Genomic DNA, 14045 nt, shown 5'->3' on the forward strand with positions numbered 1-14045 from the left:
AGCCTGGAAACCTAAGGCACCCATGGAGCCAAGACTTGGGCAGGAGTGAGACGTAGTGTTATTTCCTCTTCTGCCTTATATTCCTGGGGCAGATTCACTGCCCCAAGGACATCAGAGCCTCCAGCCTCCAGTGCCAAGTGGGCCTTCCCTACCACCCCACCCACCACCCCAAAAAACTACGTGGGTTGATATTATTCCCAATGCATGTTGCAATAAACTTTATTGAGAACCTTTAGTCTCCTTGAAAGTCCTTTGGAGCAGCCTTTATGAGGCAATAAAGATTCTCCTTTGATAAAGATAGTTCGAAATGTGCTGGGAAGGAATAAACACTGATCTAAGGCAGGCAGCTGTTTTTTTATGCTGGGGATGGGGAACGGGTGGCCCTCCAAATGTTGTGGGACGGCAGTTTCCCATCAGCTCTGGCCAGAATAACCGATAGTTAGGGCTGATGGGGGTTGCAGTCCCACAACAGCTGGATGGCCACATCTCCCCCTTCCCTGCTTTATGTGGAGGTCCATTTGGGGTTTCTTACAGCTGTTTTTGATTGCCCATCATTCTGTTAAGCAACCCTCCCACACGGATGCCTTTCCTGTTCCTCCAAGGCAGCTTCTCAGTACCAAGAACCAAACCATCCAGCGAAAGAAGAGCTACACAGTTGAGCATCCTCAGATCCTGTGCAGTCGGCCCCAAGATAATCTTGTTTCGAGAAGCAGGGAGGCCAGACCTGACTGACGGGCAGCAAGCCCAGAAAATTATTTCAGAAAGTTGACAGAAAGGAAGAATAGTGCACTGTCAATTACAGACGCTCATAAGGGGTGGGGCAAAATAGGACTTTAGGAGTTTATTAGTGGTAGGAGTTCACTGCATAGAAAACTATGGTTAAGCCTGACAAGGGAAGGCGGGGAGGGGGTGTTCTTAAAAAATGCAGCTGCCGTTCCCCCAACGTTCTTCACCACTTCCTATCAGTTTGCAATTTCTCATGTTGATTCATAACCTTCCTGACAAGCCAAGTTAGTAATGAAATGTCCACACTGCAGTTCTCACAACAGCCCTCCTGTGAGTGCTGATAGTTATGTCATCACATTCATTTTACAAAGGAGAAACTGAGAGCAAGGGTGAGGGGATTTCGCAAGGCAGAGCGTGGCACCCTTTTCTTCCTATTCTCACACATATGCTTAGCTTGACTTATTATCAGTAAATAAATATTATACACAGGGTCTTAAGCAGGAATGGAATGGGGAACTGGATTGTCCCATTTTGCCTAGTCAATGGATCACTGCTTTAGCATCTGTATCTGAAGTGTCTATGGATCTTAGTTTACATTTTATTCAGCAAAAGGTCATGTTTCAGGTCTATTGGACACCACAATGTCTCTTTAATAAAGGTTTGGCTAACTCAGCTAATTGTTGGAGGTATAACCCAGCTAACGTTTCTTTTAACCATATGTTTTGGAAATTCCCAATAGTTGCATCTTTTGGAGCGGAAGTTATTATACAGATAAACGTTGTATTGGAACACTCTATAATATTTACTGATGTACATGTTCTCTTAAATTATTTACCTGCTTCCTGGAAGTTAACACATGGTCAGTGTAAATGGATCTCTGTGCCCTTTTGACAGCTAAAAGACTGATATTACAACAATGGAAGGATAAATGCCCACCTCCTATAATACAATGGCTTGAGGACCTAACAATGCTATCAAAGGGTGGTATATAGGCACCACTCGCAAATGGATACATGTATGGATATTTGGTCTGCTTTTACTGAAGTTTATGTATAAACCACTTTTTCTAGATGCTATAGTTAATTGATAACTATATTGATAACAATGGTACATGATAATTTTAAAGCATGTACTTATTCTCTCTGTCTCTCTCTCGCGCTTGTTTATTTTATTTTATTTTATTTTATTTTGTTTTGTTTTTATTTTTTATTTTTCCTTTCTTCTGATCTGTTTTTTGTTGTTGAACCATACAAAAAAAGTAATTTAAAAATAAACAAATTGGCTTGCTCATTTGCATTACAAACACTTCTCCATCTTTTTCAGTTCTGCATTATCGGTGATCAGGCATCACCATAAAGAACTGAATCACGTATGGGCAACCCACGATCCACATGTGCCCTGCAGAGGCTTTCTGTGTGGTCTGCGTGAATGCTCAGGCTGTCACAGTCGAATTTCCCCTGCCTATCCTGAATTCTGCAGCAAATTGTACTCCTCTCAGATTGCCAGACACCTGCGTGGTGGGCTTTGTGGCGCACACCCGTGATGGGGAGGCTGGTACATGGGAAGGGTCATTCCCATGTGTCATCCCCTCCATGAGAGTTGCAGTCCTCCCAGCCTTGCTGCCACCCCTGCTGCTGCCACGGAGCATGGCCCCTGCCCGAGGAAAAAAAGGAAAGAAAAAACTAATGACATAGAATCACAGAATCACAGAATAGTAGGGTTGGAAGGGGCCTACAAGGCCATCGAGTCCAACCCCCTGCTCAATGCAGGAATCCAAGTCAGAGCATCCCAGAGAGATGGCTGTCCAGCCTCGTCTTGAAGGCCTCCAGTGTGGGAGAGCCCACCACCTCCCCAGGTAATTGGTTCCACTGTCGTATTGCTCTAACAATACATGTATGTGTGAGCTAGGCATGGACAGCAGGAGCTGGAGCAGGCTCCTGTGGGTGAAGGAAAAGAAAGGTGCAGCAAACAGAGTAGAACTTCTGGAAGGCCGCTCTCATACCGGAACTCTGCGGGGGACAGAGACAGATGCAAAGAGGCACATGGGCTGAGGAGCGTGTGAGTGTGTTCGGGGGGAAGCCACAGTGCGTGCTTGTGCTTGAGTGCAGGGGCTTTTGTGTGTGTATGGAGGTGTGTGCATGTGCAGGAATGAAAGAAAGAAGGTGCCCTCCTCTGAATTAGAGATAGGCTCAAAATGATTTACGCCTGGCATGTGAAAATTAAACAGCACTGATGTCAACTGGGTTTGTGCTGTGAACTTCTCTTCCTTCAGCAGGATGCTCATTTGCATCACAAATGCCACTCTTTAAAGCAAATACGGCTACCCTTGAAAGACCAGGTCCGCAGCCTGGGGGTAATTTTGGACTCCCAGCTGTCCATGGAGGCTCAGGTGTCAGCTGTGAGCCGGACAGCGCTGTATCAACTCCATCTGATACGGCGGCTGCGCCCCTTCCTTCCCGACCATCTGCTCCCATCGGTAGTACATGCCTTGGTCTCCTCTCGTTTAGACTACTGTAATGCGCTCTACGTGGGGTTACCCTTGAAGACGGTTCGGAAGCTGCAGCTGGTACAGAATGCGGCGGCTCGCCTGATTAAAGGCAGCCGCCAGCGTGATCACATCACTCCAGTGCTGAAAGAGTTGCACTAGTTACCAGTTGTTTTCCGGGCCAAATTCAAGGTGTTGGTTTTGACCTTTAAAACCCTATATGGTTCCGGCCCAGCCTATCTTAAGGAGCGCCTCCAGCAACACCAGACAGGCTGCTTAACAAGATCAGCCTTGGATGGCCTTCTCTCTGTCCCATCAGCCAGGACAGCTAGACTGGTGGGGACGAGGGAGAGAGCCTTCTCTGTGGTGGCCCCCACTCTGTGGAACTCCCTCCCTAGGGAACTCCGCCATGCCCCCTCTTTAATGAGCTTCCGTCGTGCATTAAAAACGTGGTTGTTCAGGCAGGCATTTGGGGTGGGTTAGGGTATTTAAAAAAAAAAAATATATGGTAAAATTTTATTGTTTTAAATTGTTTTATGGTGAGTTGTACATCGCCCAGAGTGGCTGGGTGACCAGTCAGATGGGCGATTAATAAATTAAATAAATAAATAAATAAATAAATAAATAGTGTGAGAGGCTCAAAGGCAATTTAAGCCCCATGCCTGAAATCAGCTCTGGTCTGGGCCATAGGCAGAACAGGCAGAAATACAACAGCACGGCTTCACCTTGCTAAGGAAAGCTGTTGCACCTGTTGAAATTCTACCTGTCCTGCAGCTTTAAAGGCACAGAGTGAGTCTCTATCAGGCAAAAAAATGGCGACCCTAGCTGGAAGCAATCTGAGGTATCCTGAAGCCTGGTTTGTTCACTACCGCTAACACAGGCTTCCCCAACCTGGTGGATGATGGGAGTTTGTAGACCAACCCATCCAAAGGGCATCGGAGAAATGCTGCACTGACACAATGGCTGAGAGCTGATGAAGCGCCCTCCCCAGGGTCTCTAGAAGGTTAAGGGCACAATCCTATGCATGTTTAGACAGAAAAAAGGCCTACCACTCCCAGCATACCCCAGCCAGCCATGATGGCTGGGGCATGCTGAGAGTGGTAGGCCTTTTTTCTGTCTAAACATGCATAGGATTGTGCCTTAAATTACAGAGTGGGGAAATAAATGCATTGTGCCCATATAAATGCCCATGTGGATGAACACTAAGGACCAATGCAGTACATAGCCTGTCATGTCATAACCTACAGTCCTTGCTGAGGTATGCTGTGAACTATTGATAACATATCATAGCACAGTTGTGCTTTTCAAGTATATCTAATCAAAGAACAAACACACTCTTGGCTTTTAAACTGGTGGAGGACAGGTGATTGCAAAGTAAAGACATGTAACTCTACAGAAAGTGGGGTACTGTATGGTGTAATGGTCAGAGAGCTGGATTGGGACTCGGGACTCCCGGGTTCTAGTCCTCACTTGGCCATGAAACTCACTGGGTGACTTTGGGCCAGTCAGCCAAATCTACCTCACAGGGTTGTTGTGAAGATAACATGGACAGGAGGAGGATCACGTATGCCGCCTTGTACGTATAGATGACCTCCATTTTTATGCAGTTTAGTAACAACCATGAGAGGTGAGTGTGTGAGTCACAGGGACTTTGTGGCCTAGAGTGTGATGGAAAGCCTCAGACTTTATGTTGCCTAGCAACCGACACAATACTTTTTCCAGAACAGCCCCATTTTGTTTCTAGGATCTATGAGAGTCAGAGCTTCCCCAGGAGCTTCAGAACCAGCATCAAATAGGCTTCTTGGTTACCACTAAGGAGGATTGTGTGAGGCCTGGTTCATGCAATGCCAGAGCCTCCGCCGCCTGTCTTAGCAGGGACTTATAGTAGCCTTTCCAGGCTGATTATACCACCCGCAGCCTTCTTGCTGGCTAGATTAGGTCTGATCCTGCACAGGCTGCTATGGGCCTCTGTGCAAGCGCAGTGTTGCAGTCCTAGCACTGTGTGAACTAGGCCCTCGCTTCCAGCCAAGCGGTGTGCAGTCTGCGCTGGCAACACAGGCCACCGCCGTTTAGAGCCAGAGCCAGAAGCCCTGTTCTGGAACTTGCACACTGGAAAACTTTGGGAAGGTTTCTGACCTTCGCTCTCAAAGATACAAAATGTCTTCACAGATAATCTCGGGGTTCTACCAAATTCAGAATCCTAGCATGTCTTTTACGGTAGCTGTGTGACCTCTTTTTCGGAGAACAGTCCTCTATGTGAAGGCATCCTCTATTTGAAGGGCTGTCCTGTCCAATTCCAGTTTGAAGATAAAGATCCACAAGAACTCTTGCCCATCAACAATTAGTACCTGGACAGCAGACTGAACAGGCAGGCACACAGTTCACCTTGCCACAGTCTTCTACACTATGTACCATATTTCTGCTTAAATGTGTTAAATTTAATATTAAATTGAGACACATTTAGATGTGGGATCTGTTTAGATTTGGAGCAGGATACAAATGCTGCACACAAATAAATATTTCTAAATTTGCATCTATACATCTGAATTAGCAGATGAAAATTGTATGCAACTCTTTGTCCTCTTCTCTGGTGATGCATTTGCTCTCTTTTGGGGGGCGATTTATAAGTAGTCACCCTACCTGTCTGGCCCACGTTTTGTCATCTGCTTCTTAAACCCATAATAACCAGCTGCTCAAGGTTTTAAAATTGCTTTGGATACTTTGAAGGCATTCCACTAAGATCATTATAGCCAAATCCTTTCTGCAATTTTGGTTCTGCCATGTATTAATTGCATTAATAAACGTGTAGCCTGCCTTTCCTCAGACAATCCAACAATACAGCCCACTAAAGTCTTTCCCAGGACTCTAGGTGGGTGGGTGGTTTGATACATCTTGTGTCAAGTATGCATGCACTAAACATGATCTGCCTTGTCAGGAAGCAGGAAGGAATGTTCTCTACTACATACAGTGTGTGCGTGCGTGCGTGCGTGCATGAGAGAGAGAGAGAGGGAGAGAGAGAGAGAACTGTATAGAATGAAAAAGACATATCTCTCCTGAACAATCCATAAACATCTATTTGGGCACAGTGAATCTGCCACACTTTCTTGTTTAGTAGAATCTAGCTTCCAGATTCCTCACTTCCCCTGCTTTCTTGCACAAGGGGAAACCCTGTGGCAGTTGCCTGCCAATGCGCTGTATATATTATAACCTTGAAATTGAAGTTATGAGCAACTGTGTAGAGACTTGAAGCCATAATCTCAACAAAGAACACCTCACTCATAGATGCAATGAACATGGTTTGCATTTGTTCACGTGAAGCAGAGCCTAATATTGTGTGTGTGTGTGTGTGTGTGACTGGGCATCATTCTATTATGGTTGGTGATATGATGAGGAAAATACGTAGGCCTCCAGCATACAAGAGCAGAACTAACTTTCTTTCTTTCTTTCTTTCTTTCTTTCTTTCTTTCTTTCTTTCTTTCTTTCTTATCTATCTATACCGCCCAATAGCCAAAGCTCTCTGGGTGGTTCACAAAAATTAAAACCAAAGAGCATACAATAAAACAATATAAAATATATAAAACATTAAAACCACAGTATAACAATACAACCAGAATAAAACCTAGCAGCAAAGCAGAGATTTAAAAATTGGCTTCTCCCCCCTCATGGCCTCCTTCAGTCATATTTCCCTAACCAAATGGAAATTATATTTCCATTTTATATTTTATATAAAATATAAATATAAATATATTTTATATTTTATATAAAATATAAATATAAATATATTTTATATTTCCATTTTATATTTCCAAATTATATTTCCATATTTCCCCATGGGGCACCATCAGCCAAGGCATGTGGGGGTGGTGAAGGTAAATAATTGTGCGTCCTGTCATTTAGTTTGTAAGCTTGAGGGCAGGCTCTGCCTCTGCCTCTCCCTCTCTTTTTTAATTGATGTGAACTGCTTTGGGAGACAATAACTGTCTGAAAAGTGGAACAAAAATGCAGCAAACAAACCAACCATAAACAAACAAACATTTTAGCATGCGTTATTGCTAATAGGCATAGATGTGGCCAAGGCCTATGGCATCCCAAAGGGGTAGATTTGTGAGTCTCTCCTTTGGGATTCCAAACTGGAAAGGACATCTAGAAAAGATGGGTTTTATGGGAACTGCCCAGGGAGGGAAGCCAGTGTGCATTTATTGAAGATGGAAGTGGAGGGGGTGAGGTGGGGGGAGAGAAAAGCAGTGCATGGAGAGTTTAAATGGAAAGGTTGCACTCAGTTCAGTTTCTAGCGTGCAGTGGAGGAAATGTTCTGATGATGGGTCATAAAGGGACAGGAAATCAGTGTAGTATAGCCAGAAATTAAATTAATGTTCAAACTTATTTAATTGTATGAGTTCTCAGTGAGCAACTGGCTACAATACTGCCTGCACACTTTCCCTTAAAGTAAGTACCACAAGTAAAAAAGATAAAGCCATGGTTTTAAACAAAGAGAGAAGGAGGGGTGAAAATGGCGCAGAAAATGTCATAAATTTAAAAGGGCATGTGTACTTTCATCGTCTTCAAAAGTCTGCCATTAGCCAGTGTTCACTTGTGTAGGCTGAATGTGCAGGGGGAGCAGGATTGCACCTGATGTAGCCTCACCCTCCGACCTCTACACATTGATCTGCTCTGTGCACATATAGAACCGATCACACCATGGTGGTCGTGGGGGTGGAGATGGACAGGGGGAGCGATCCCATTCTCATCTAAACTAGAATACATCCATCTATTCCAGCCTTCTCCAACCGAGATGTTTTGGACTTCAACTTCGATCAGCACCAGCCACCATGGAATGCTGGGAGCTGTAGTCCAAAAATCTGGAGGACACCAGGCTTAAATGTCTGGTTTAAATGTATGTACAAGTGTGGCCTGGGTCTCACAGTGAAAAGTCAGCACCAGGCCACTTGTGTATAAATCAGTTCCTCACTTAGCAGGTTTGGGAAGTCATACAACAGCCAGACATGGAACAGGTCACATAACACCCTCACATACCATTGAAAGTGGCATGCCTCAACCACATCACTTACAAATCATTGCCTTTGTGGATCTGGGTGGGTTTTGATTTAATATGGAAATGTGACTGTTTAGCATTTTTTGTTTGTAGTACATAAGATACATTTACTTCCTCCTTCCCTGTTATTATATCTTATAATTAGCAACAGGAAAGGAACTTACTTGTCACTGTAAAGTTATTAGATTTGAAATTAATTTTGTAAGGACCATTCTCGCTCCATAAATGTTCAGTGCGCTTGCCGAAACATAATCACTCAAATTCTCATGTTTTGAATTGACATGTGGCTTTCTACATCTCCAGTTCCAAATTCGGAATTGTTAAGATTAAAAACGTTGTCTTAATTCCGGACAGAGATTTATCAGCAAACTGAATGACCTAACTCCCAGAACTTGGAGAGTTTGGAACCCTCAGGAATCTAGGACTGAAAGATCCTTCACCAGAATGAACCACTTTTATTCAAAATTGTTTAGGGCGCAATCCTATCCAGATAGGCGTCCGCCTCCAACCTCGGAGGCGACTGGCTATCCAAAGCAGGGCAGGAGAAGCACGGAGGGGATTGTTCCCTCCGCACTTCTCCTGCCCTGCATTTTCTGCTAGACAGCCGATTGCGGCTGTCAAGCTGCGGGAGGACGGAGCAGGGAGGCTGCTGTACGACACATGGGATGTGTTGTAGAGACATTTCCGCCCTCCCCGCCCCGGAACGTCCCCAGCCGCACTGCTTTTCGGCTGCTCCACGCCCCTCTTGCGAGTGTGGAGGGTGCAGCACGGAAGTGGGGGGAGGTCAGTTCCCGGGTAACACGATATCCTTATAGCCATCTAGCTACTGTCTAGCGGCCATAGGATTGCTCCCTCCAGCACTTTTATTATATACAAAAACAGAATAACATCTCCGTAGAAAGTAATAAAATATTAAAATAATAAAAATGAATCACACAGTAAACCCCAGTACCCCTCACTGTCTATTTTAGGCCCTACTGGCTCAGAACTTGGGGACAATTTGTCCCAGGCAAGAAGTCAAAGTTTAGACGTTAAGTTTTCAGATGTTACGTTTAAAATTTAAAATGTGAGATTTTAAGTTATAAATTCATTTCTAGTTTCTGTGGCTGATTACAGCTTTACGGTTTATGATTGCAACCTGTGGTATGTGTATGTGTGCCTGCCTGTGGGTATGTTTCATTGAACACCTTTTGGCAAGAAGATATAGGATTCTGGTCCAAACTAAAAAATCACCTCTCCCTGTTCTTAATTTTTGGCATGATACTCTACCAATTGAAACTAGAAAACTGAGAGGGGAGGGGGAGAAAATTATTGAATTTTTACATGGAAATGCTCCTTTCAGTATCTCTATTCAAACACGGAACATTCACCAGAATTAAGTAACTGATTCCCCCCCCCCCTTCTGTGTTTTTACTGTATTTACAGCACAGTGCAATACTTGTTTACTCTTTTTGGCAGTGGTGGCCCAGTTGCAGCATGCTCTGACTAGGGAGGTTTGTCTGGTTCCATGCCGTGTTGTAGGCGCCAGATCAAACTTTTTTATTTTTTTACTCAAGGCATTAAAAAAATGCCTTGTGTGGTGTAGTGGCGAGAGTGCTGGACTGGGAGCCGGGAGATCCGGGTTCTAGTCCCCACTCGGCCATGGAAGCTCACTGGGTGACTTTGGGCCAGTCACAGACTCTCAGCCCAGCCTACCTCACAGGGTGGTTGTTGTGAGGATAAAATGGAAAGGGGGAGGATCATGCAAGCCGCCTTGGGTTCCTTGCAAGAGGAAAAAAGGTGGGATATAAATGCAATAAATACAGAAATAAAAACATTTTATTATCTTAAGGGAGTGATCCTAAAACTGGCCGAAGGCTGGCTGAAGGGCCGGAAAAGGCAGAGCAGGTGCTATTTTGCTGGTGGGAAGGCACTTACATCCCCGGAAGACGTCGTAGGGCAGGGGTGTTGAATCTTTTTCTGCTCGAGGGGCTAATTCAACTATGGAGAAGCTCTCTGGGGCTGCATTCCAGTGGTGGGCAGGGTCCAAGGCAAAAGGGGCAAGGGCGAAAATACTAAAAATACCAGCATATTTTAGTTTAAAGCTCTTACTTTTAGGATGAGAAAAAAATGTGCAAACGCCAGGGAACGAACCAATCAGCAGGGGGAAAGGAGGTGGTGCCAGGGGAAGGGAGCATGGCCTTCTTGGAACCCTGGAGGGCCAGATTGGGACCCCAGACAGGCCAAATTTGGCCTGCGGACCGGCAGTTTAACACACCTACCCTAAGGCCCAGGACACTGATTGACGGAAAGCTCATTTGGTCTAGATGTATTGCTGGAGGTGTTTTGCTGCGGGTAGGGTTGAAACAGTGTGTTGGGGCAGATCCACAGGATCTAAAGCCCCCTGATTTCCTTCAACTCCCCACCCCAAGGCCCCACATCTACCCCAGTGGGAGGGGGGAGGGAGGGAAGGAAAGAGAAAGAAAATCCCCCCTCCTTCAACCTCCCACCCCTTGCCACAGAAGCCCACAGGGCTTTGGACATGGTGGTTACTTTGCTACAGAATCACCCCCATGCATAAAACAGGATTGCTGGGTAAATCTGACCTTTAAATATGTTTGTATCTGCTGGGGTTTGTTTGTTTTTCTAGTCATTGTTTTTGTAAACTGACGAAGTAATTTAAAAAAGGGCATAGAAATGTATTAAATCAATCAATAATTAAGAAATACTCAGAAGGAAGTCCCACTGTGTTCACTGGGATTTATTCCCAGGTGAGTGTGCATAGGGTTGCAGCTTAAGAAATATTTTAAATTAAACCAATACAATCTTCTGTTACTTTCCATTGTATTGCATCATATTGCCCCATGCTCATCATCCTCTATTCCCCCCCCCCCGTTGTTTCCACCTCTATGCCCCTATTAGTTGCTCCACTTCCTCTCATTGCCGGGGCCACGTATTTTATGAGCAGCCCCTGATTGTGTGAAGTGTTTTGCAGAATGCCACCATGAAACCAATGGAAAAGAGTAGCAATAGGCCAAAGTTGCAAGAACTAAAGTAGACCAGGGGCGAGGCAGTCAAGCGCCTGGGTGACCAGAAGAGATTCTTCTTGAATAGTTGGGTCGAAGGCTGCATTTCAGCAGATGAGCTCATCTGGCCAAATTATTCTCTTCCACACAATTATTAAGTGCACGCTCCCATCCACCTCTCCCTCTGGTCACCCTCGTTGAACATGGCAGAACCTGGTAATTTTGGAACTGTTTACAAATCACCTTCTTCCTAACCAATGCAACCAAGCCACATGAACTAGTGAACAGGGGCAAAAGGGGGCTGGCCCCATTCTCTGTTAAAATTGGTGAGTGGGTCGGACGGTGTTTTAGGTGGAGAAGGAGCTCCAGCTGCTTGCCATAGCTCTTCACTCTCTACCCCCTGTTCAATTCAGCCTCAGCACCACTAACACAGGGTCTGTTTGCTCTTGTTGCCAGGGCAATTCAAGAATAATCATTAGCCAAGATGGTTGCCCAGAGCAGGGTTGGGCAGAAAGCAGATTTTGGTGCCTTTAAAACACGTGGTTTAAATGAAGACCTGGAATTTTTACCACTCTTGTGACCTGTGGGTGATTTACAAACACTCCCTAGCTACCTTAGCACAGGTCAGTTTTGAGACCTTGGCTGGATCACATCAACATGGAAACACCTGACAGAGCTAGAAAAAAATGGACAAAAGCATATAAGATTCAAGAAATATCTTTTCCAGTTGCCAGTAGATTGACACAGGAGACAATCTTTTCCAGAAAAATTCTGCAGACTTTTCTCTCTAGTAAGTATGAACTTACATATGTTACTCTTAGTAAATAAGCAGGTTTGATATGGTTTTTATTATGATTGATTGATTGTATTTATATCGTCTTTTTTCCTCCAAGGAACCCAAGGTGGCATATGTAATCCTCCTCCTCTCCATTTTACCCTCACAACAACAACCCTGCTGAGAGTCTGTGACTGGCCCAAAGTCACCCAGTGAGCTTCCATGGCCAAGTGGGGACTAGAACCCAGATCTTCTGGCTCTTAGTCCAGCACTCTAACTACTACACCACACTGTTGTACATGCTTAAGCCCCTGTGGCAATGTGTATTTTAGTAATGTTTTACTTATGTGTGTTGTCCTCTTTGTAACTTTTATTACCATTAATGTTACAGCCCCCTGAAGAAGGCCTAAAAATAAGAAAAAGGCCAAAACGCTTTGGGCTTTCTACAATATTTTTTTTTGCATCCTGAGAACCTATTTTTCTTCTTTGTGATTTACTTTCGATGCTCACCTCCTTCTGTTTTCTTCCCTTTAAGGTGGTGCCATTCCCCCCCCCCCCCAGCAATGGGGTAAAGGTGTGAGAGGGGTACAGTGTGTGGTAGCAGAGAGGAGGAAGCAGATGGAAAGCAGCAGTAGCAGGATATTTCTCCAGGCCAGCCAGCATCTGTCTTTCCTTCCTGCCTCTTTACACTGAGTGCTGGCAGAGGAGGAGTGGATAAGCCTTAGGAACAACAGTGCTGTTTTTGCACGGGAAAGCCCCCTTTTGCCTTCATTTGATCCACAACATGGTGACACAGTGCTCTGGGCCGGACGTCTCCAAGTGTGCTCTGAGTGGCTTCTACTTCTTGTTCAGTCAGAATGTGACATCCTCTCATTTCACTCTTCAGTACTAGATGGGGAGGCTGTATTTACTCAGTGACGAGGAAATACATACTGCACATGCTCAAGGACACTTTGTTCTTGATTATAACTTTCCACGTGCAAGGGTTCAGCCCTAGAACCAAAAGTAATCCCAGTGATGAGTGTAAAGGTTCCAGGGATGATCCCCGTATGAGCCTTGGGGCGCCTTCACATGGAGCCTTTATCCTGCTATTGAGATTTCTCACTCACGGACATTTGAGGGCCCTTTAGACCACGCCATGAACCTCCAGGGCGTCTCCTGCACTAAATGACCCTTATTCCATTGTTAAAAAGATTGGCATTAATGAGGTATCAAATTACCCCACTTGTATTCCGATTGAGTTCCCTCTGTGAAAAGAGGAAAAGCAGCAAGAAGAGGAGCGAGATCAAAGAAACACATGGAAGACTCAGATGAGGGGGAGGAAGATGGGGAAAGGCGAGGGGGAAAAGGAAGCATGTGTAAAGGGAGTCCATTGTGATCCTGCATCTAAAATGGAAGCATAAAGCCCCATTTTAAAATGCAGGATTTTAGGTTGGTGTAGAGATGCTCTTGAAGAGACCTCATTGGATCATGTTGGCTCCACCTACTGACCTGCTAGGCCCCAACCTCTGGAACTCTAGCTCCGCCCACATGCACACCCAGAAATGACCCTATTTTCATCTGTCAAACATTGGAAGGTATGGTAGAAACAGGTGTGACATGTCTGGAAGGCCAGACGTGGGTTTGATCTGTGTAGGATAATTTGTACAGTACTTTCTAGTGTTGAAAAAGGTACTTCACCGTGCTTCTTCATCCTCATGACAGGTTAGGCTGGGAGATGGAGTGTAATTTGAACTTGACTTGGGTGAGCATACCCTCTAAATGTATGTTCACTGTAAGGGTCTTAGTGCTGGAATGCATGAGTAAGCCTTATATAAATAATGTCCCACATCTACTTTTGCTTCCTGACTGTCACAGGAAAACTGCAAACATGTCTTCTGTTTAGGAACTGCATAGGGGAGTAGCACCAACTTCCTCTGATTTATGGGGGCATCAGTGACTGTGTGACGTCAGCACCAGCCAATCCCCAGTCACATCTCAGGCCTGTTTGCCTAAGGAGCA

The 14045-nt window shown here is 45.0% G+C and overlaps 1 protein-coding gene across 1 annotated transcript in view; it reads right to left on the minus strand.

The window, feature by feature from the left end:
- SRMS (src-related kinase lacking C-terminal regulatory tyrosine and N-terminal myristylation sites) overlaps positions 1-14045 on the minus strand; it is a 33611-nt gene that overhangs the window by 18611 nt on the left and 955 nt on the right. The window lies entirely within an intron of this gene.

This window comes from Heloderma suspectum, chromosome 4 (genome assembly GCF_057233095.1).
Source record: "Heloderma suspectum isolate Gila_16-S chromosome 4, 16-S_ref, whole genome shotgun sequence".
NCBI classification, from domain to species: domain Eukaryota; kingdom Metazoa; phylum Chordata; class Lepidosauria; order Squamata; family Helodermatidae; genus Heloderma; species Heloderma suspectum.